Source organism: Rhamphochromis sp. 'chilingali', assembly GCF_963969265.1.
Source record: "Rhamphochromis sp. 'chilingali' genome assembly, chromosome: 4".
Lineage (NCBI taxonomy): Eukaryota > Metazoa > Chordata > Actinopteri > Cichliformes > Cichlidae > Rhamphochromis > Rhamphochromis sp. 'chilingali'.
The window spans coordinates 6,554,352-6,577,229 of NC_137948.1; positions in this window are offsets into that span (position 1 = coordinate 6,554,352).

Here is a 22,878-nt window from a genome sequence, read left to right on the forward strand (position 1 = left end):
CTTTCACGGTATTTTGCCAGAAAGTAGGTATATTTTTCAAACTTTCATTCAGGCCATTTTAAAAGGCAGCAACAAACTAATTGTTTTTTGTTTTTCAGATTTTAGGGACTTATTGCATTCATAGACAACAGGGGAAAGGGCACCTTCCTGTCAACTGTGGCACCTAAGGGCAAGATCTTTGACAGGGCACTGACAGGAAGGGTACCAACAACATTAATCTGTCACAACTATTCTGTTCATAATGGCAGAACTGTAGTATCAGAATCAGAATCAGAATACTTTATTCATCCCGAGGGAAATTAGGGGTTACAGCAGGCAGCACGCTAATGGCGCATGCGCACTCACAAAGGAACCTTCTGACCAACTTTACACAAACATCACATTGGGCAGACATGTCAGAAGGTAGGCTGATAGAAAAAAAACTCCACTCAGACTGAGCTCCTAGTGGGAGAACAGTTTGATAAAAGAAAAAACACCTCAGCACAAAAGCACATGACTATCAATACACCATAGAAACACGAGACAAGCAACAGGGGCGGGTAAAGGGTAAGAGAGAGCCGGCGTAGACAGCGTAGTGAAGTGGTTAGCACTGTCAACTCACAGCATCCTTGGTCTACACTACATGTTGTCTTCCACTGAGCCTCCACTGAGCTGAGTGAACAGCTTCTATTACTGAACAGTTAAATTATGGATACATGTTAAGAAATAAGTAAACTAAACAAAAATTTATACCACTTGCTGACTTTGACTACCAATGCATAATAAAACTTCGTGAAAATCAATTAACATCCTAAACGCTGGCATGTACTTGGCTACACACACACACACACACACACACACACACACACACACACACACACACTCATAAACGATTAACACTCCCTCAGTTTGACATTTATTTGGCTATTCATACTCACTGCCTTGCTACACTCTGTCGCTCTGTCTTCTCCAAGTGAGAAATGAGCAGCAACGCCCTGATCAATGGGACATTCATACACCGGTATTACATTCTGACCACTCCCCCTCGATGAAATGGCACAGCAGCCTGCATGGCGCCATAAATTTGCCCTTGTTTAAACAATTTTCCCTCATTCTTCTGCGAAGCAGGGCACTTGTTCTTTATGTAAAGGAAACAAACATGAGAACTATGGCAGGATATAAAGAGGCCATGTTGAAGTTGAGTTTATTTTTGATTCTTTGTGAGGAGATTCTAGACTTCACTGATTCCTCAAACATGAGTCTGTGTGCTGCTTTGACTGCGTGTGGTAGCCAAGGCACATATGGAGACCATTAAGATGCCCGGATACTATAGACCACCAATTTTTGCTCAATAAGAACTCTGTGCATTATGACTGTGTATCTTAGCCATCAGATTTAATCTTAGGTACTTTCCCACCATTTGAGATGCAATGAGCACAACTATCATCCAACTGCATGAGCTTATAAAATAGAAATAAACTCTGAATTATAGTATGCTATGTATGGTCACTGGTCAGTAATGGTCTGGCCTCTGGACAAAAATATTCCAGGAATCAACAGTTTGTGGTTTGTGTGACTGTGACCGGCACTTAGAGGTTGCACTGCAGTTGTGGGAATGTGTGGGAGGGATAATGGGAGAACAAAAAAGGGAGAAAGAAATGTAATGAGATGAAATTAGTGAAACGGAAAGAGGTGACAAAGCTGATGGATGAGAGTGAGCTGTACGGAAATGCAGAGAAGGAGAGGAGAAAATCAGACATGGTGAAGACGAGTGCAGAACGATGAACTGTTTTTCTGCTTCTTTTCAGGGACCAACATGATGATGTCCAAACAAAAACAAAAATCAAAACATGCAATGGAAAAGAAAATATTTTTATTAGATTCTTTAACCTTGCTCTGTGACTGTACTGACCTCAGCCAAATTCACTTTCATGCCTTGTGAAGCAGCAAAAGACATAAAAAAAAAAATGCCACCACATGCTTCTACATTTGACTTAATTTGAACGATATATTTCTGTCTGAGATATGGGCAGGCTGAAACAGAAGTTGGGGTTTGAAGACAAATAGCTTCAATTTACAGTAGCAAATTAAAAGTCTTATCTTGAGCAGTCAGAGCGTATTTCCATTTCCCTTTACATTAAAGAATTCCCTGAGACGTCCTGGAAAAAGGGGCAGTGAAACTTTTTAAAGCACATGGATATCTAGATTTGAATGAGGGTGAACTCCTTCATAGATTTGTCATACAGCTAGGTTAGAGGACATTCATGGACACTGGACAAGCACACATATTCTTATTATGCTCAAAAGTACAGTTGAGCACCATACATTCTCGCTTTCATTAACACACTCTTCTCTTCTCATTCACACACACACCCTGACCCTCTTTACTTGGATAAATAATTGATGTCTCCAGTTAAAGTGTCAGACAAGGAGCCATAGCCAGCACTTATTTATCGTCTTCCACATCGTTAACAATGTCTCTCTCTTCCCTCTGTCTTTTTAAGCAAACACTGGGATTTGCTTTCATAATAAGCATGTGGCTGTTTAACTTGAATACACTGACATGCTCTCCAAGGAACCTGCAGTAATAAATGCTTTGAAGTGATGTTCAGGGAAATTAACTTTATGTATAGCAGAGAGGGAAGGTAACAATAGAAAACATTTTTTTTCACTTATTATTATTGCTGCTGTTATAAGATGTTATGGACAACATTGTTATATATTTTGTTGACTTGTGTACTTACATAATTCCAAATGTTTTCAACAATTCAGAGTAATCCATGATTACAGTCAATCAAAGGGTAGCTTTCCTTGGTGTCATTACATTTTTGTTCGTATAACTCCACAGGAAAGGGAAAATATTGAATACTATCATGTAGAGTAAAGCAATGTTATGACTAGGAATTCCTCAGTCAAGCTTTTTCCAGTTCTGATCTGATGCCTTGGATGTGGGTAAGTGCCGATAACAAGAAATAATACGAATGTTAAGTTCAAAAACTGTATCTCTCACTGTGAGGAAAAAAAACATTCTTTTATATATGACAAAACAACAAGCTAAGCTTAAGCCCAGCTTTCCTAAATTTGTGAAATTAATCAGAGCACATTTGCTGATTTTTTTTGGCATTTATTAGATAAATAATAAGTGAAAATAGGCCAAGAAAAAATACAATGAATTGGTTTATTCATGTAATTTATTTGCACTGGTCTTATTAAGTGAGAGTCACTAGGCAGCAAATAGTTGTCATGTATGGAACCTGCCTCCCAACCCCACTCACACACACACATGATGGGTGTTGCTATCCTAGTGGGGACATCTCATTGACATGCTTTCCCTAGCCGCTTACCCTAACCATCAAAAATGAACGCCTAACCCTAACCCTTACCCTAACCACATTTTGAGTCTGAAAAATGTCTTCAAACTCGTGGGGACCTGGATTTTGGTCCCCATGACAGCTGTTGGTCCCCACAAGTATAGTAAATTTCAGATTTTGGTCCCCACCAAGATAGGAAAAACCGGTATATACACACACACACACACACACACACACACACACACACACACACACACACACACACACACAACAGGTGTGCTACTAATAAGAGACAGTTGAAATTAAACGTAATATTTACTCTGACTGACAATCGCACAATATGTTACCATTAGTATGATAAAGCTTCATAAGATAAGGTCTCTGACTAACTATGATAAGCATAAAAGTAAAAAAAGCTAGGAAGTGAACTAGAGCAGAACGAGAGAAAGTTCGCTTTGACCACAGTCTGCAGTAAGTAAAACTTTTTGCAAACATGTAGTATAGTAGCGTAAAAATATCCCCAAGCTGCTATCCTTTTGCTGTTAACTTCCTCCATGCTATCTTAGCTTTGGCACTAGGTGCTGCTGTCGCATGGATTGGACTATAAACTGGCTCACTGTCATTGCCATCTGATAAAGAGGTTTTGCAGACACATGACCACTTACCACGTGACATTCACTTGTTAGCTATTTTGGACATGTAATAATCCTGAATTATAGTGAATATGGCGGACAGTTCTTGAATGAGGTGCGCATGATGTCATGTGCAAGTTTTTTGGGTTAGTATCAGATTAATAGTCGATCCAAATATTGTATTAGCACATCCCTAGCTAGAACATTATGATGATACACAATGTGATCATAAAGTTATTTTTAATACAGTTTAACTTTTTAGTACTTATTCACAGTAGTAGTCATCTGATGATAAATTATCAATGAACTTAACATTAGTGACCATACCATGCAGCTGCTTAATTAAAGTCAAGGAGTATAACATAAATATACAAAGTATATGAATGATCTAAGTTGGATTGTGAAGGAGAAATGTGTAAATTACCTATTATAGATTTATAAGGGACGCAGAAAAACATCATTCAAACCGTAGAGACTGCTTTAAAGCTAGAAGTAAAAAACAAAAGAACAAAAACATTATTAGTTTAAAGATGTTGCAGATTCGAGTTGGTTTCACTGACAGCAAAATGACGATCATCACTTTGAACATAATGAGTCTAGATAGAGTCTTAATGCTGCTGCTGGTATGATAGTGGTTGGTGAATTTTGGCATCCATAATCCAGAGCTGGAAGCAGCACACTACAAGTGCAGCTAATTGGATTGTTAAAGGGAATGGTGATTAGTAATTGGCTCCCATGTGGGTAAGTGAGAGGAGTGGCAGATCTTAAGTCAAACTTAAGTTTTAATTCCCTCACTTTTAATTTAAGGCAAGTCAAGGCTACAGAATATACGTATAGTCCAAAATGTGAATGATGATTTCTTAAAGGATTTAATAAACTCTGTCTTAAAGAAAATAAAACAGTATTTTTTTTTTAATAAAATGCCATTTCCGAGTGCTTTTTAGAAACACCATTGATCAAGAGATCAAGAGAGATTCAATTCAAGAACTGACAACAATAACGATTTCCAAAGCAACAAGGTTGTTGGCAAGGTGTATCCATAACTAAAGCAACAAAAGTGAAGTACAAGGTGTTAATATAGTCACCTGCAGTTTCTATTTCAGTTAGAAAAAAGTCAGAGCATTCTAATGCTTAAATGTGTGTATTTGTGCTACCTCTTAATTAAAAAACCCTTCAGCATGTCTCCACATGGAGTTATGCTCGTCAGGGATGGGAGAGTGTGGGGAACAGTCTGGGATTAGGCCAATGTCTTTGTTATCATCTGATAGATATTCCTGTACAGTATTAAAAATGTTTTGAGAAAAGCTTAATTTTAACTAATAAACTGTAAACAAGCAATGTAGACTGATTGCCACCTATGCATAATCTTGTACTTCATATGAAATCTAGACCCACAGCAGCGTCACTGATTAGTTTGTGAATTTTTTTGTGAATCGAGGCTTTGATTTGGGTCCTGATATGGCAGTTGCCAGATTGTTGTTGTTCCTGATTTTTTCAGCCAGAAGTGATTTGGATGACAGTTCGGAAAGTTATGATCTAACACTTGCAAGATTTGTTGGCAAGGTGTATCCACAAGCTGAATGCGCACATGGCACCGACACAGATACCCTCCTATTAGTGCTAAATTATAAAAAATAAAATACTAACATTTCTCTCACAACAACTGAGCACAAACTTATTTGACAGTATAATTACACCGTAGCAAGCCACGTTATTTGTCTGATAAGACAAGATAATTATGCTCTTTGACATCGATTTGTTCTTACTAGAATGAAAGGATTTTTGGAATGAAATGATAACTTAAGTATACTTCCTTGTACTAGACTGAATTCATCATTATATCACTTTTGCTATTTATGATTTTATATGAAGTATTAAATAATATTTCACATTCTTTGTGTTGAAAGCATTTACTTTTCTTTCCTGTTCACTTATAGCAACTACAGAACTTCGTCTTTACATATAATAAAAGATAACTTTTTAGATCTTATTTTTGCTTCAGAACGTTGAGCCAATTTGATAATATTTTCATTTTATATACAAAAATGTGCTGCAAAGTCCTCATGTGATCGTACCAAGGGACTTATATTGAGGATAACACTCCTGAGTCTTGTCTTTCATTACCTGATCAATGTACCGTGAACTATTCATGACAGCAAAATGCCAGAACATTAGTCTTGCAAACAATAATGAGCTATGCACTGTGAGGGTGGCCCCTTTCTACCAGCCATCTTACCTGCTAATATTGGCAAAAACAGCTGAGGATAACTTCACTTGAGACCCGTACATGAAAAAAAAGTGTTCTAAGAGCTATAAACTATAAACATCGAACATGACCAGCTACTGGCCAATTAATCTTTTAGATGTTATTATGTTAAGATCACATATAGAGTTTCATGTTTGCATTTTTATATTTTTTCGCACACCAGGTTTAGAATAATTATGAGATAATGAATTGATGGCCTGATGGCCGTTGCCTTCTGCTGTTTCCTGGTTTTTCATAGCTCTACCTACATGCATGAACCTAGTTCATCTGTGCAGTTCTTGTTCAGCACACATGATTTCCATCTCGGAGGATAGTGGATACAGCTTGGAGTGCATAAGGAATCATAAAAGAAGAGGCCTAAACACAGAGTGAATACAAACAAATATAATACATGTTAAAAGCTCATGGACTGGAATTCATTTTCATTTTCATTTATTGTTTGACTTTTAGGAAGAATCTGAGAAAATAATCCATCCAACCACCCATTCGCCGTCCCATTATCCGCATTTATGTCATGTCTGTGTTGCTGGGGCAGCTGTCTCAAGCAAATATGCTCAGATCTCACCCTCCCAAGCCACCTCCTTCAGCTATTCTGGGAGGAGACCTAGGCATCCCCAAGTGAGCTGAGATATGTTGTATCTCGTCTTCTTAGGTCTGCCTCTGGCTTTCCTCTCAGTTGAACATGCTGGAAACAAGTATGCAGCAGGTGCATGCCAGAGGGACGCCAGAAACTATATCACGGTGGACAATTGATTTTCCCAAGATACCACATGAGAAACTGCAATTGGAAAAAACTGAACCTGGCTCAGCTTCACACATGGGAGACGTGACCCACCACCCACTCCTAGGAGTGGTGAACCCACCACAATTGGAGCAGATAAAAAAAAATCAATCAGATGATCAAGGTGTGACTGAGGTGCAGATTTTCAGCTTTAATTCAAAGGATTTAACAAAAATACTGCATTAGGAATTAGACACAATTTTATATGTAGTTTCTCCTTTTCAGAAACTAAAACATAATTAGAAATACTAAAATCTTTTTAAAAATTACTATTATTTTTAATTCTTGATTAAAGATGTGTTGCCATCAATAAAAGCCTGAAGATGAGAGCCCCAAATAAAAGACAAAATAGAGGAGGCAGTCTTCAAGACTTAGCATTCAAGCAACTTTGTATGTGTAAAGTGTAATTTAATCTTATCTATGTTAGGTACTTTGACCCATTAAAACAATAAAACAACCTAAGAATAACAAAATGCATTATTGTCCTGAGTAATGAATTTACAACAACAATTTCAGGGTAGTCATGGTAGCTATGGTTAAGATACACAACCAAATCTTTTTTTTAATTTAACATTCCCCTTTAGCAAGTTAATGCCTCAAGATTATCCTGGCTGAAATTTCCTATGTATACCTTAGAGGGGATACTTGTTAAAACATCAGATATCAGTGCTTCGATTCATTTGCAAAGCTGTGATGAATAAGCTCGCCAGACCTCCCTCTCTGCAAACTCTTGGTTTCTCATCTCCCAGCAGATTAGATGTTAACTCCCCTGAATATCTGTGTGAGAAATTTGTGACACTTCCTCTGTGGAGCTATTCATGAGAATGCTTGAGATTTCCCAGGAACCCTTCCCCCATGTCCTACAACAACACTCAGTTACCTCCGAAGAGTTGAGCTTTGACCCCAGCAGGAAGCTGAACCAGAAACAAATGTGCTTAGGAAAAATAAAGCATATATGTGAGCATTAAAGATTACTGTGTATATACAGTGAGGGTAGCTGGATGGTTGAGTACAACAGAGAAAGAAGAGAGCTGCATTTTTTGGGCTTATTAAATAAGTCATTGATTATGGCTGGAGCCAGTGGCTGGAGCGAGTGTGTGTTTTCAGCCCATGGTAGTTAATGTAATTGAGTGCAGCTGTCGGGTTTTTCTGCACAGAGCTTTGTGTTTGGGTAAGGTCCAGTGTTATAGCATGGATAGCAAAGACATGCTTACATGGGAAACAGAACAAGAACAGGGCATCTGTGCTTTATGTGCATGCATGCTCATGGAAGTTAAGAACAAGACACTTGGAGTCACATACACAACCCAAACACACATATAGTTACACAGTGAGGCTCTCCTGACTGGTAGGGGTTATACATGAATGAAGACATTCTTGCCAGTTAGAACAGCAGTGAACAACTGGGTAGCAGCTGTGTTGGCAGAATGCTCTGTGAGAAAGGTGCAGGGAATGGTACAACAATAACATAAAATCCAAGTAGCAATCTTCTCACCGCAACAGCACCCTGACAGCAATTTTCAACTGATTATATCAATTTGCAGAAAAAAAAATCCAATCAGTGCTCTTCAAGCTCAAACAGCACAGAAAGTACACTCACTTTGTTTTAAGGTCAAGCTTAATGTAATGCATAGCTAATTTAGAGGCACACGCACTCTTATCGACTTTTGCTGCAGTACTGACCTACAAAACAAGTGCGGATCCACTCCCGTGTATTAGGTCAGCAATTTGTGAAACCACAGACACATTTCCAATATCCTTCACTCCAATCAGCCATCTTGATTGTCCTAGTTATTTCATTTGATTCAGTGAGAGAGAACAGAGCTGAGACAAAAGACGAGAGAAGCAATGAGAAGCAGAACTCCTTCATTACAGGGTAATCTTGGCTCCTGTTAGCTTTCTAATCAGTGCTTATTTTAATAGGGCCCAGATGAACAGGAAAAGAGGGTCAAAGGTTTTCAGGGACCAAGGGGTCTCACATGTGCTGAGTTAGGTTTGTGTGTGTGTGTGTGTGTGTGTGTGTGTGTGTGTGTGTGTGTGTGTGTGTGTGTGTGTGTGTGTGTGTGTGTGTGTGTGTGTGCGCATGCATGAGTGCCATTTTAAATGTATATGAATGTGGTGTAGCTGATTCAGGTGGAGAATGATAATAGCCGATCGTTTGAGAACATGATACAAACGGGAGATAAAGCGTCAAACATGCAGATGGAGAGGAGCACAGCAATTAAGCTGATTCAGGAGAATGGAAGCAAGGGAATGAAAAGACAACGGGCTAGAAAGAGCATCGCAAAGGTTGTTAAGTCTGTGCAGTGTAGCTGAGAAGTTCATAAAGAGAGCTGGAACAGGGTGAAGGAAGTGAGGAGGCAGAAGCAAGATTGTGGATAAGGATAAAAACAGAAAATGGAGGGAAGTGGTTATAGTTTGGGAAGATGGGGAATGGGGGATGATTAGTTTTGAGAGTGAGTGCAGTGGCGGATGTGAAGACATACAAAAAGTCACTGGAGTCAGAAAACTCCTTTCTGGTTCCCATGAACTCTAAGTCCCATGAGACCTCAGCATGAGGGTGAACTGTAGGGTATGCTACTTCCTGCAGATCTTTAAATAGATGCAAAATCCCACACTGCTGAACAGTAAATAAACAAATAAATACATTTTACGAAAGCATTAACTGTTGCGAAATAAATCAGTCCTAGCACAGTGGTCAAGAGAATCTTCCCAACCCCGTCAAGCATCACGAGGAGCTGTATTTAGCTGCTTGACTTCACATGGGGAAATGGAGATTCTCCCTTTTATCATACGGCTAATAGAGCTAATTTGTTCCACTGAGGGAAGTGTTCCTTATCCACAAACACAGCGCTGCAGGAGTGGTTCGATTAATGCAATGAACCACTCAGCAAAAAGAATACTAGACAGGTTTCTGAACTCGTAGAGAGAGCTGTATGGGTAGTGTTGGTGCTAATTAGCACTACCTTCACTGGGAGCACTTTTTTAAATATTTCAGATTAATCGTCTACATGACACATGCTGTAAATCTACAGTATCTTTAGATGAAATCTAAATGTATTCATGTCACATGAAATATTGAACCTAATTTGTTCAAAAAATACACTCGGGCAGACAGAAAGTTTGAGACTAAGCTCTCGGAATTAACATTTGGTAATCTAAAATGCTTCCACAACACTGGTTAATTCTTTTCCCTCCTCTCTGTATCATAGTTACTTCTCGGGGGCAAGAAATGATTCAATAATACAAGAAAAATGAGTGGAGTTTTTCTTCCCACTTGTGGGTAGGAAGTGATTGTCTTCTGCAGTTATTATTCTTTCTTTTCTTTTCCCTAGTTATGCTTTGAGAAAATGGCCAGTTTCTAAAAACAGCAGCCATGCATCTTTTTGGCAGATGAAAAAACTCTAAACTATGTGTTTATTTCTCCCCAGGACATATTGTGGAGAGGTGGCGTTGACGATGATTTGGTGCTTTTGTGAGTCTGTGAGAATAGTTAAGAGGGTGGCTGAGAGAGCGAGAGTGTGTTATAGTAGAAGGGTCATGAGACTTCCTGCATGGAATGCATCACAGAGACATGAACACTGTAACACTGAATATGTTGCAGATAGTCATTGTTTTCCAGTAACACTGAATTCCACAGAGCAGTTGAAACCAGCTGGATGATTTGATAGAGTTTTATTTGAAAAGATTTCCTTCAAAAAAAAAAAATCTCTTTTTTTTTCTCACATGCCAACAAGAAAGAACAGAAAATAAATACTTTTGTGACATGAAATGAAAGAGAGGTGTTTAGATTTAAGTTTCTCTGAGTGAAGGCTGAGCTTCTGAGATGTGTTTTTTTTTTTACCCAGTGCTGCATTGAAAGAATAAAATGTAGTTTATTTAATAAAAACCATTGAAGCAAAGTTGTCTTTCTCTTGACCATCCCACAAATCAATTTGCAAGTTTTATCTTTCTTTGTTACCCATATAAGAATTGTCCAGAATCCCACAACAAACCTCACTCCAGTTAACCAGAGTAGAACACCAGTAACACTTGAGTGTAAAACGTCAAATGTTTACTGCTCAATGGTGACACTTCAGGCTTTTCATTGGATTGTCATTGTTACAATGAGGCTACCAAAAATATTAATTTTACAAAAATCATTTTAAATGTGTCTCTTATTCTCAATCAGAGGTAAACACACAATAGTCTAAAAAAACGCACACACACAAGGCTCAAGCTGCTTAACTCTGAAGAATACTGTGCAGCCATTATGCAACTCCTTGTTTCCACAAAAATCCACAGTGGGGGTGAAGAGTGCAAAGTTAGCATGACACTTAGAGTTGCAATAGCCACATTAATGAGATATACCCCAAGCCAAAATAAACAGGAATTCATCTTTCAAAATGCAACTTGCACAATGCTGTTGAAAAAGGTCAGTTTGTTTAATAAAGACCATGGAAAGTCTTTTGCTTGACCACCCCACAAATAAGTTGCGGTTTTATCTCTCTATGTTATCAGGGTTTTGAAAAGCAACCATTCAAATAAGAATCATCTGAATTCTCATAATAAAGAACTCTCACTCTAGTCAATACTTTGGCCGTAAATCGAGGCTACTGCTCACGCCTAAAGCCCAATGAATCTTAAACAATAATAGTAAACTGTGCAATAAAATTCAATAGCCTCCAATGGTGTTTATAAGTCCATACACCTCTGAATAATTTCCTCTCATTTAAGCCAAAATAAATCAAAATAAGGTCCTTCTCCTCCTATTCTGGTGAATAAAATGCTCCAGTGCACCTCAATGCCCTCACAGCACCACCCCATACGGCAACCAGACATTGTGCCTTTAGGGCCTCCAAAAGACAAAAGATGCTTGAATTAATTTGCATGCCATTCTGTGGTGTCCGTACACTCTGAGGATATCTTTCCTTCCTACGGAGAGGCCACTAGAGCCATCCAGCAGCCATTGTGTCCCGGTTTTATCACCTTCACTGCAGTGAAAGTTTACAAAGTGAAAGATGAGATATCAAGTGGCTCATCTGGTGATAAGTGCCTCACCTCCAACTTTTAAACCCCTGCTATCATCAAGTCTGCTGTTTGCAGTGCTTAAAGTGAATGAGTAGATCAGCAGTTAATCCTATGGGCTTGTGCTGCTAAGTAGCTCTTCGCTGTCTGGGTGCTAAAGAGGCCTTGAATGCTGATGTTGTCAGGTGCGGACAAGAGGGGGAGTAGATAAGCTATTGTTTTCCCAGGGAAAGCACAGAGGGCTTGATGTTGCAACGCAACACTGATGCAAGCCTCCGAAAGCGTGACCGCCTTTGGAGTTCTTTTGGAATGGGAATTTCACCATCCATATACACACATATGCACATACTGTATCTCTACAAGCACAGATCAAATAGGGCATGTTGTAAGGTTCTAAGGCTCCAAGAGTGTACACATGGAGCTAATCCACACACATGCACACACTTCAGTTGCATGGCTCAGTTGAAGATGGGAACAAAGGACGCTGTGTTAGAAGCATGTGCCATTATCACAGATCAATGAGTAGGATTCAAGTTACACTTCTTCTACAGATTTTTTCCTACAGTTAATTCAACAGTTTTTTTCTACAGATATCATTTCTGAAATCAATTTCCAAATGGCCCTTTCTTTATCTTCTTCCTAATATTCATCTTCACTGGTGGGAAAAAAAACCAAACATTTATCCTTTAAAATAAGTTAACTTCTCAAGGCTTTTCTATCAGGAGCATAAGAAATATGAGGTAGGTCCACAAGATTTTCAAAAGGCCTTAGGTACAGCCAGAAGACCAATGCTAGATAACCCGAGAGGTCGGGATGGCTTATCGCTTTTAAGCAGGTCTAATATGTATTGTGGAGCAAGGACACTGACTGCTGTATAGACAAGCAAGAAAAGCTTAAAATCAATGCTGGTGTGTACGGGAGGTAGACGCGAGGGCAGGTGGGATGCACTTTCCTCTTTTAGTCCCTGTTAAAACTCTAACTGCAGATTCCCCATAGTTTTCTAAGAAGGCCAAAGAGGAATGCAGTAGTTTTTTAAGGTACAAGTTTCACTATGTGTTTGTAATTAAAGAAGCTAAATCTGTTCGGGGGAAATATACAATGAAGCATTATCAGTACCTAATGAAAAGAAATATTAACTTTATGTCAGTGTGAATGGTAATTAAAGTAATTTTCTCCAGTCATTGAATGCTTTTCTTCTTTAAAAGCTGAAACAGATATTTGCAGTTTCACATGATTTCTACTTCATTTAACGCAACAATCTGAGCAATACATTTGCCTCTACTGCCATAGTTTTTGTAACTAACCTGGATTGTTCTTCGTTCAGACAATATTTTTTGTCCCTATTTATAGTGACATGAAATAAATGACTTCAGTCATTGATACAAAACTACCACTAGTGCACTGTTAGGTATTTGGCAAAGGATCTTTCCATGAGCAAACTGGTCTTGTTGCCTGCATCATGAGCTTGTAGGCAAATGATGGAGCTCCTATAACATCTAAAGCATTCTAAACGTCAAGTCTACAATAATTATTTATTTCCTTAAATGTGATGTCAAGTGGTTTGTTGCAAATCTCCAGAATTTCAAGTTAAAGGTAAGACCACTCTCACTTTTGCATTGCAGCACTGAAGCAAAAGGACATTTGTGCATAATTGTGAGAAGCGGGTGGCTTTGACAAACAACAGTATTTGACAGCCTGGGAATGAGATCAAACTGGTAGACTACTGTACCTAGGCAAAGTATTGTGAATTTCAAAGAAAGCAAATTATGTGGAGACATCCATGCTAGATTAGTCACCTCTATCGCTGTCAATACAGATAAACAACATTTACTTTTTGAATATGGAAAAGCTTCAGCTTCAGTGAAAAGTCACCAATGAGGAAGCATGCATACATATATCATAGGAATGAGGTTTCATCCATATCATTAAGTTTAAGTTCAAAAGTATTTAAAATATATTATAAATTCAGTACTTTTCTAACTCAAAACATCTGAAATATTAAATATAAAGTGTTCATATTAAAAAATACTGTCCTTGTCTGATGATCAAAGATATGAATAGAATATCTTGAAAAGTCAAAGATGTTTTCCTCCAAGTGCATTAAGTTAATTGTTTCAAACATCTCACACACAACTACAGCTAATTATATGACAAAGAATCAAGATTCAATTGAAATGCTGTGAACTGCCATCCGATAGGTTTCACATTTCCATTTGTTTGAAATATAGCCCAGTACACTTAAGAATTCATCCAATTACTTCTATTAACAGTCACATCATCAATAAGTACTTCTTATACTTATTGAGTATAAGAAGTATGGTTGCCAGTTCCATGTGGCACTTTTTCTCCACTGTGACAGATGATGTGGTATGCTTCATGAGTTGTTCCTTTCAGTGTCTTCTTATCATTTCGGTACAGGTGAATCTTGGTTTTGTCTGTCCAAAACCTTTTTACATAACTGGCCGTGCTTTTTTAGATTTTCCAGCAAAGTTCCAGTTTTGTGGGGTTCAACCCGTGGTTTGCCCCTCATTGTAAACCCTCTGTTTACATTCATCAGAGGGTCTTTTGATTGCTTACATAAAACTTAATTGATGATGTTCTTAACTTTAATACATTTTGTGAAGAGGATTTTCTTTCCTAAGCATATATTTAATATATATGTGATTGACAACAGAAAAAAAGAGTCTGAATATGTGTGAGCCTAAATGTTTATTCCTTTAAATATTAACCTTCTTAAAAAGTGTAGACACATTATGTTTACACTTTATATTTTAGTTGAACGAAAGCTTTCCTAATCAGGCCAACACATCTGCTTTTTTAGATCATAATGTAAAAGCTTTCGATGTGTCCTGAATAACTTCTGCATTCTTGTTAAATTGAGAGTCACAAAATGGGTGTTTACCTTACCAATATGAAAAAGTGATTGATGTTTAACAGGGTATTTAACCCCCCACCCCTTTCTGCTCTGGCTGACTGGCTCTCAGGGAGACTGTTGCAGTGAGTGGTGATTCAGCTGAAGAGTTCTGCCAATGTGCTTTTGGCTGGGGGTGACACTCTATGCATGCATGAATATATTACTTCTGCTGCTGTTATTATCTCTGGCAAGGCTTCGCCATTTGGGACCTGCACCCTGTTGCCTTCCTGGCTTCTGTGCTCTTATTGTCATTACCAGACAATAAATTGGGTCTGAATGTGAGTTATAAGGGCTTCTACTCGGATAAGACGCTTCTTTATCTACAGAAATTCATAGATGTTTTTTAGTGGGGTTGGGTAAGGGAAGCTTATATGATGAAACATTTACAAAACTGAAACTCACTGGCTAAGGCTCTCTGCAACTCTAAAACTATCATTTTATAAATATAGCTCTGAAAGACAGACAGTATTAAAGACACACACAATGAGCACCGATTGGGTCTTCTACAGTGATGATGGATTTATTGTACTGTGAAACCACAGCTAAACAGACCTGTAGCCATTTATACATCCTTGTGATCATCAGCATTTGCCCCCCTGGATTTAGGACAGTGTTGAGGCAGGCTTTAAATACACCAAAACTGGAATGCACAAAGCCCTGCTCAGAGATTCTCCTATCAAGCTTCTGAGGGTGTGACTGTCTAGGTGTCAGTCCTCTCTGTCATCATTACCCCTCACTTACAAAAACATGTATGTGTGTGTGCGTGTGTGTGTGTGTGTGTGTCTACTGCTTTCATGCACAAATAATGTTGTTTACGAGCACTCGTGTGCACACATCAGTCAGTGTTTTTGTGTATGTTGCATCCCTCTTGCAGACAGATGGAAACCTTAGGCACAATGCCGGGGGTCTCTCTTTTGAAGCACCCTTACCTCCCGCCCATTCCCCCCCCCCCCACCCCCCTTGTCCTCTCCCTGCTACCCCCCACCCCCATCACTTTCCCCCCTCACATCTCTCTGCTCACCAAGCAGAAAAGAAAGCTTCAATCTTACACAGGCAGGCCCCAGAACCTGACTGCAGGCAGTGGAATCCTTTGCAGTTGCTATGAAGATACAAATCTAGCCCTGTATTTGACACAATAACACAAACTGAGAGGGAAAGGAAATGCAGATGTAATATTCATATAAGAATTACAAGGCTGGCAGCAATGTAACATGGCACTGTGAGACTTAGGAATATATGAGCTGTGAGATATTTTGTCTTAGGCAATGTGTTGATTGTAAGTGCATTCCCACTATTAGAATATCATATTAATTGAGTCAATATGGGAACACTGTGGGATGTGGCAAAAAAACTGCTTTAAGCATAAAATTTTCAGGGGCAACGAGGGACCTTTTATTTAATCACATAACTAAAGTTCAGAGGTAAGAAACATAGGTGGGAGGCTAAGCCGAGGAAAGGAACATTCTACATAGATGTTTGTTTTCACAAAATCTGATTCTGTCTCTTTGTGTAAATATAAAACGACTTAAATTATAAGAATCCTGCATTGCAAGAATGATGATTCTATATAACAGTTCAACAGATGATAATGCTAGGATTGGGTTAATAATCCGTTTAACAAAAAGAGGAACTAAGAGGAACCATTTGTTTATTTGTGATATTTGCTTAGATTTAGGGGCCAAAAATACCTAGTTAGAGTCAGAAAAACAAGTTCATGTATTTGTTCAAAATATTAACTGCATAACAAGGCACAGTTCTCCCATCGGTCTTTTTTATATTCTTCCTCTGTAGCAACAGTCACAATAACAGCAGAACATATGGCTGCGGCTGAGGAATTTTACTGAACTCTATAGAACTACCTTGCATGTTGTGAAAAGGCACGTTGTCTGTTAGTATATGGTGCCTACAGAATATAGTAAAGCTTTTATTCAATTCAGTTCAATTCAATGTTATTACATAGTACCAAATCACAACAACAGTCACCTCAAGGTGCTTTACACTGTGAGGTAAAGACTCAACAATCAGACGACTCCATATGAGGAAGCGATTGGCAACAGGGGCAAGGAAAAACTAATTTTTAATAGGCAGAAACTTCCAGCACAACCAGGGTGGGGCGGCCATCTGGCATGACCGTTGTTGTGCCAAAAAGTGCTTTCCGAAGTTTTTCTGTTTTTTACATCTAATATCTTTACTTATATTACTAAATAGACTGTAGTGAACAGGAATTAAGAAGGGGTTATACATAAAATATAGAAATGACCTGTTTTTGAAGTATACCCTATATTGTACCCACACTGTCATCAATCCAGTCCTTTTTGTTACAATTTCTGCTGCCTTCTGTGTTAGTTTTATCTTGAAAGATATATTTTTTAATGTCAGTGATACTTTTTAATGGATACTTTTTAAGGATAAATAAAGGATATATAAAAGTTATTCTGCCCAAAACTGATTGCAGCAGCTACTTTGAGATAGGAATGGTCTTTCTCGCTCTAAATTGCTTGATATTCTTCATGGGAGATAAGAGTGACCTATTTTTGACAGATTTTAGGTCTACAAGTCATTTATAACAACATAAATTCCCACAATCATTTTTTTGGCAAATACCAGAAATCACTTATTGGCAGGAGACCATTTCTTGGCCCAACACTGGTTAGGGGTGAGGACAGAAAGACAGGACAAAAGATGTATTGAATAGAGACAGATTTTACCTCTTGACCCTTTAAGACCTACAATAGAACCAAGTCTGCCAGAGCTTATATTATATTTTTACATGTTGTAGTGCCATTTTTGGGAGCATTTCAAGTTGCTATACATCAATACAACTGTTATAGCCCATATTTTAATAATATGTATGTGTAACCCATGGTTATTTTATTGCCAATTGTATTCTGTTTTTATTCTAATTTGAAGTGTTACTGTTTTGTTAAATGCTGAGTTTTCCCATGTACCGTGAATGCACCATAGCGCGTGCGTGGTGACTTTCTTTCACTGCATCCGCCTGCACGGAGCTAGATGCGCAAAGCTGTGTGGAGATTCAGTCCTGTAACATGTTGCGCTACGGAATTAATGTTTCTTTGAAGAATATCCTGGTGAGTCTCACAGTTGCAGTTTCAGTTGTGATTCATAGTCTAGTTTCTGAGCATAAAACCAGTCAGGATACAATGCTTGTCAGGAATGTGATATTTGTCTTAGAACCTGCTAACGATTGCTTAGCTGTGTTAGCCTGTGGAGAGTATGCTAGCGTACCTGTCACTACCCGATCCGTACCGGAAACCCGATCGGTACCCCGCATGCGCGAAAGGTTTCTACTTCCGGTCGTAGCATTTTACGATAGTTATGGGTCAGAGTATCTGTTAAGAATAACAAGTATATCTTAAAATGTTTGCAATAATGAAGCATTTCAGTACAATGTAGACAGAAACGAAAAATAAAAAGATAGTTACGGATCAGGACTCCCCGATCCTTACTGCGCATGTGTAAAGTCTGACCGTACAAATCGGGTCTACCCGATCCGTACCGCGCATGTGCAGATGTTTTCTTCTTCTTCTGTTCGTTTAATGGCAGTGTACTCCCCAGTGTACGAGGATACCGCCACCTGCTGACCGAGCGAATAAACCCTATTATAAACTGAATTAGCGTCATTACAAACGTGTGTTAAATTTGATTTAGCGATAGTCGAGTGTGTTTATGCTTGTCTGTGAGGAGAGGATTGTTGGAATAGTGATGATGATGTGCGCTATCACTGTCAATTGTCAGTAAACACTTCATCTGGCTGATGAATCTACACGTGAGATATTACAAAGTCTGCATTATTAACTCTGTAATTAGGCGCCATTCTTCTTATTTTACGGTGCTGTTGCTCAATCGGGGGACACTCTCTGTTGAGGAGAAAAGCATGAATTTCTTTGTATACGGATTATCCATTGTTTAAATAAATAAAATTTGAATTTGAAAATGTCCCGGGCAGTCGAAAAGGAGGCAGAGCTGTTGAGAAATGCTAGGAGCTAACTGGGCGCTAACCGTATCATTCAAATATATTGAATGTCGCAATGTTGGCAAAGAGAGGAAGTGACGTAAGATTTGCGCATGCGGGGTACCGATCGGGTTTCCGGTACGGATCAGGTAGTGACAGTACCCACATGTGCTCCCTGGGCTAATCCGCTTACATGTGAAGTTTTAGCTAACACACCACGGAGACACTTTTCATGCTTCATGATTTGCAGTGAAATGTATTTTTGTTGTTGATAAATTGTTATTGGCCAATAAGAACTGTATAGATGTGTGGGGAAAAAAAAGGATAACACTAGAGAAACACGTTTTATTTTACAAGTGAGTGATTGCACTGCACGTTGTGTGCAGGCTGGTTTTTTTTACGTGGTAGAAATCTGCTGCAAGTTAGGGCTGGGCGATATGACCCAAAATTCATATCTCGATATTTTTTAGCTGGATGGCGATATAAGATATATATCTCGATATATTTTTTTTAAAGCCATAAGTTAAGAACAAAAAGAGAGTTCTTAGTCACACTGTGTCCCAGATGTCACACGGGCACTTTTATTTACATACAGCGTAGATGTACATGAAGAAATTACTCAAAAATAAATTATCAGCATTTATTAAATAATCATGGTCCATAAATAAAAGAAAACAATGTTGTTTTTGTGCATAACAAAAAGCTCACAATTGTGCAGTCAAAATGTAAACGAATAGACGCTGAGCATAATAACAAAGAGACAGATTTCACAGCTGCACCACGTCTCTGAACAGGTGCCATTTGTGGTCCTTATACACACATAGTACGTATCACTCCGCGAGGCTCCTCCTCGGTAGCCGTAATCCTCCGACAATCCATCAAGCGGTGCAGCTCCATAGCTTAGCAAAGTCATATTAAAACATTTTTTGACAGATTGCTGAGCGCTGTGTACCACATAAAATCGGTTCGCGGTCAGTAAGCACAACCAGAATTCATACATAAGGCGCACTGTCGATTTTTGAGAAAATGAAAGGATTTTAGGCCGTGCAGCTCCTCCGGGCTGCATGTCGTTAGCGCGGTTAGCTCGTTAGCGTGGTTAGCTCGCTAACACGTTGACGCCGTCCAGCCCCACGCATGGGACGATCCGCGGTAACTCGCTAACGGAGATTTTCCGCTTTCATCTTGTCATTGCCTGCAGGTGAATGGGGGAGGGGGAGTTGTGTTCAGTGAAGGAGAGGCGAGGCCGAGTAACGTTGCGTAGAGACAAAAGTGGACGAAAGAGAGGCAAACCTGCGGCTCCACAAGTATAATTATAACGTAACATAGACTATATCGATATAAATGATATTGTCACATCTTATATCTCGTATGAAAATATATACCGTATTTCCCGGACTACAAAGCGCACCCGAATATTAGCCGCACAAGCTAAAATCAGGGGAAAATCCTGTTTTGTACATACATTAGCCGCACCTGACTAAAGGCCGCAGGTGTTTCAATGTTGACTTATCATATGTAAGAGAATATGCACAAAGGGAATTGTCAGGAAAGAGATGGCTGTTTGGAGACACACCCCTTTTATTAATATTTTGAAAAACAAGTTATGGGTACATATTTGCATAACCTTTTAGGTATATGTACAAGTAGCGGTAATTACAAGTAGGAAACATGTACTGTGCTTCATAAATGAGTAACAAATGTAGTACATAACAATAACCTACAGCACACCAGAAAAATAGATTCGGACTACCTTTTAGGCTCAGGTGCAGCGACACGGCTTTAACAAGAAGAAAAGTCAGTCATTCACCACCATCTTCCTGCCCACTAAAACCACCAAAGTCCTCTTCTCCAGTGTCGGATACAAACAGGCTCAGGATGGCTTCGTCATCCACTCTCAGCTTCTTTCCTTCGTTGTCACTTTCAAAACCAAAGAAATCCTCGTTGTCAGTGTCAGAGTCGAACACCCTCAGAAGGGCCGTGGCGGTGTCCTCCTCTCCATCATGCAGCATTCAGCCCTTCGAAATCCGTTGGTGATCGTGGATGTTTTCACACTTTTCCACGCTGTCAGATTCCACCGGTGGAGTTGAGCATAACTTGCTTTTCGCATTGTTTTTCGCGCTACTTGTACGGCACTACGTTGCCTGGCGGAAGGGCATGTGATCAGACACACAGTATCGGGGTTCAAGAGTGGTGTGTTGGTCACGTGTCCATCCGCCAGACAACATAGTGCCGTACAAGTAGCGCGAAAAACAATGTTGTCTGGCGGATGGACACGTGACCAACACACCACTCTTGAACCCCGATACTGTGTGTCTGATCACATGCCCTTCCGCCAGGCAGCGTAGTGCCGTACAACAGCGGAACAAACAAAACAAATCGTCTTACGATATGACAAAAATCATGGACAATCCATAGAAAAGCCGCACCTGACTAAAAGCCGCAGGGTTCAAAGCTTGTGGAAAAAGTAGCGGCTTATAGCCCGACAATTACGGTAGATATTTTTAAAAAACTCGATATATCGCCCAGCCCTAGCTGCAAGGACCGGGCGGTGCCATCTAAGGACTGGATGCCACTGGAGGTGCCTAGAAAGGACGTTCTCAATCTGAAGGCCACCTGTTTCCTTGGGGGGTGGTAGGATACAACGATTGCAATTTTTTTTTGGATTAACGTTTTTTTCTGAGATCTCAGGACGCTTTATGTTGTTACTTTTTTCCTTTTTTGGGTCAGATCTGATTCCACTTAACACAAAAAACTGATGCATCAAAAAGCAAAACTGTGACTAAAGATAATTAACACTTACTAAGAACACTGAATACTAAGTGCACTGAACTGAAATGGACAGCCTACCTAATACATTTATGGACACTTTAAGTGATATATTGTACATTGTTGAGATTTACATGTTTGAAATGGTCTAAATGTTTTGTTCATGTCTATGTTTTGGAGCATTTAAATGTTGAATACACTCAAATCACTTTTCTCCCTTTAAGTTGTTGTCAGTGTCTCATTCTGAGTGGAGGGATATTCCTTCTTTAAGTTGAGTTACCACTGCCAGTCTCCTTACGATCCTAACTGAACCCAACAAGAGTAGATTCTGAAATATTGTTTTTTTTCCTTGACTTTGTATGACAGATTACTGTGGATTTGACTGATTTTGGACTACTCAGTTAAAAAGGGTGACATATGCATTAAGTCCATAGTAACTACATTAATTACAAAAAAGTGCAATAAACTACAAAAAAAATTGAAAATCGTTTTTGTTTTTTTACATATATTTCTACTTGGAGAAATTTAAGAGGCTTATCCCTCAAAACTTTAAATACAAAAAAGTTGCAAAAAATAGTTTACAACAACAGGAAATTTATTTTAAGTGTCTTCATAGTTTTATTTTTGAGATACAGCAATTTTTATATACTGCAGGAAAAACGAAAAACAATCCTATGATGCAAATTTGCAAAGAAAACAGCATGTGCATCAAAATAAACTATTTCCAGCAGTGCAATTCGAGTTCTAAGCATCCAAGAAACTATTCAGAAAAGTATAGAGTCAAACATGACTTATAAAAACACCAGTATAGGCTTTTAAGGCCTACAAGTAAAAAACTACATTTTTCGCGAAAATGACGTCACTTCCGGTTTCGGGCGATCGATCGTTCGTGTTGACGTCTTTTTCAATGTGGGAAGTGTTACGAACAGCTGATCGGATTGGCAAAGCGTGTTTCTGGAATATTTTTATGCAATTTTTGCAAAGCTTTATGTGGAAGGAAACCGTGACCTAGAATAAGCTGATGGCATAATAAGATGTAAGTACAACTCCTCTGGTTTCATATGCGAAAAAAATGATTGCGCTAGCTTACGCGGTTCCGGTTCTACAGGGATTTAAAAATAGTTATGCAAAACGGAGCGTGCCTGCTCTGACCGGCTTTAAAGGGTTAAACCCGAACACCCCCGGTACCGGGGTCACACTGAAAAAAGGGATTGGCCATCTCTTGGATGTATTATGTAAGCATCTTGCG